The following is a 2948-nucleotide window of genomic DNA, read 5'->3' on the forward strand; positions in this document are numbered from 1 at the left end:
CCAATCTCTAGAGTGGGCTGAAAAAAAGTACCAAATTGAAACGAAAAGAGCTGAATTCATTATACCAGTGTAATACATGGCTCTATAACACAAAACTAAAAGAGGTGAAGTTCTACAACACTCCCACCCCCCTCTTCCAAGAGTGCAAATCAAAACAGTACTCTTTCTAAAAATTACTTTTTAAAAACATCCAAATAGGAGGAACCCGAACAACCTTGGAAGTAGAAGAAACTTTTCTCGCACGTAGGAAGTGTAACAGAGGACGCAAATTAAAAAGGGGAAAACAGCTATCAACTTCGGTACGTATTGTAAAGAAACCAAACGCGCCTCTATCTCAAAGTAACCAATAAACCAAAACAGTATTATGACCATACATGAAATAAATATAAATTATTACACCTTATTCTCCTTTATTTCACGACCGAAGGAGGAAAATAGATTGTAAGAAGAATATAAGGCAAGTAAACTGTCATTTGTAAAGAAAAAAATGTAAAACCGGTCCCGGGTTCTAGAACCTTCCCTGAAAGACATCAAAAGAAAGAGATGTAGGGAAAGGCTTACTGACACTTTTGAAAATGTTACTAGTATTTGTTAAATGGTGCTGAATTGGGTATAATTGTACTATTTTTTTCACAAAGGGGCTGGAAATGCCAGCGTGGTACCAACGGGCCGATGAATCACAAAAAGGGCCGAATTTGGTACAATTGTACCATGTGTGGCAATAGTGAATCTGGAATTACAGTCCTGAAATGAAATCTAGTCTTTAATTTTCATTTCGGCCTGCAGTAGGACACCGTCTTCATAGGCTCGAACGATAAGTTCTTGTAGCCTTCTTCCTATGTCAGTAATAAAATAGATTTGAGAGTGGTTTAATTAAGGTTTTCATTTTATAATTGTATACATTGTATACTGGAAACACTGGGAAGATAGTAATGATTTTTTTTCATATATGAATATCTTACAGAATAATGTTATATTGTCTATCTTTCCGGAATTGATGAAAATAAGAAGTTTTATTAGTTGATTCCCAGTTATTTCCCTTTTTAAAGATGGTTTGTTGAAAAAATATGTATAGTTAACAAAGACATTAAAATGCAGACTTTTTATAGATTCCAGTTGTTGTCTTGTATAAATTGTAATCATAATTTGATTAAGTCCCAGTTTTTCGCCAACAAAATTAACGACCCGCTCGGGAGAGTAATACTCCCGGAAGTACGTTTTTTCGCGCGCTACTCTAGCCAGCTGTTTTACGCGCTATCCTAGTCAGTTGTTTTAAGTTGGTCACAAAATCTATATCATTTAGTACAAGGGGAACAAAACGATCCTTATATCATGGAGTACAAGGGCAACAAAACGAGCCCTGCGGGGCTTCTAACCCGTTCCTACTACTACTTATCTGCACAAAAGTAGGTCCATGTTCCGTTAAGGGGGTCCAAACTACACTGGACCCCCTTAAGCTAACCTAACCTAACTTGACCTAAGCTAACCTACCTTAACCTAACCTGGCCTGACCTAACCTAACCTAATATAACGTTATATTATGTAATCAAACGAAAATCAATAGAAAGAAGTGGTGTCAAAGGCACTGGACCCCCTTAATGGAACATTGACCCAAAAGTAAGTAAATCACATTTTTGAGTATTAGTTTGGTATTACTTTAATTTAAAAAGTGTTATAAAAATGTAAAAAAATGTTAAAAAAACTTTCCTCGGGCCGGGTTTGTACTCACGCCAAAAGAGATCTTCGTTACTAGCATGTAGCGCTAGCCCACTCGGCCACGAGAACCGACACCAACAAACGTCTGAATTCTGCTATTTGAATACAACGTGGCAAGACTTAGATAACGCGAACCAATCAGAACTGTGTTTTTCGTTCCTACTTCCGGGAGCATTACTCTCCTGAGCTAGTCCTCAAAATTATGTTCATTGTAAGTGGCAACGTATGAAAAAAATGTAAAGAGATTATTGGATAAATTATTTCTTTCTTTAATCAGTTTACATTGGAAGATTAAATGATTGATGAATGATGATTGATGAATTGACTCATTCATTAAATGATTAAATGAATGAGTCTACTTCCTGAGCACGCCAGCAGTAATTTGTTTCCCTTTTACGTATGCTTAAGAGCTTATTTGGAGTTAATGCTGTATTGAAGATCAATCGGTAATATAGTATTGTCTTTGATCTTGACCATGCTTTAATTATATCCCTCGTATTTTCTTCCTTTATATCTATGAGGTTCCAATAATAAATTCCCGGCCCATCTCCGATTTTCCTTCTTCACTGAATGGTCTTTCGTTCAGTTTATTTGAGATGATATATTTAGTCATAGTAAGGGATTTTAGTATGTGTAGTTTTTTCCACTATGTACTGCATTTTTACATAGACTGTCTGCTTCTTCATTCCATTTTATCTGTACGTTAGCCTGTTATATATTAGTATTGTTTCAATATTATTACTATTTAGTGTATGATATAATTTGTTGATAAACATCACGTTCCAAGAAGTTTGTATAGGCCAGTTGGCGTTATTTAAAGCTTTAATGACACTTAAGGCACCAGTACAAATCCAAGCGCGTTTAATATTAAAATATTTGACATATAAAATGTCTTGCCGTATTACAAAAGCTTCTGCTTCAAAAATTGACATATCACTGGGTAATTTGAATTGTTGTTTAATATTTAATTTAAGAATTATTAAAGCAGCTCTTACTAGATTGTTCTTTTGTTTAGAGACGTCTCTAAAAAGTGGTACATAATCTTGAGGTAAGGAATCTATTGTTAGCAATATGTCACTACGACACATGTTCACTTACAGCTTTTTAATGTTCAAAGTTAACAGAGTATATGCGGTGTTATACCACACGTGTCCCGATATCAACATTAATCTTCTAGTTATGGCAAAAGCAAAATTCTTACCTTGTTCATGCTAAATTTTATCTGCCCATAT

This window comes from Thermobia domestica, chromosome 11 (assembly GCF_964235325.1).
Source record: "Thermobia domestica chromosome 11, izTheDome1.hap1.1, whole genome shotgun sequence".
Classification (NCBI taxonomy): domain Eukaryota; kingdom Metazoa; phylum Arthropoda; class Insecta; order Zygentoma; family Lepismatidae; genus Thermobia; species Thermobia domestica.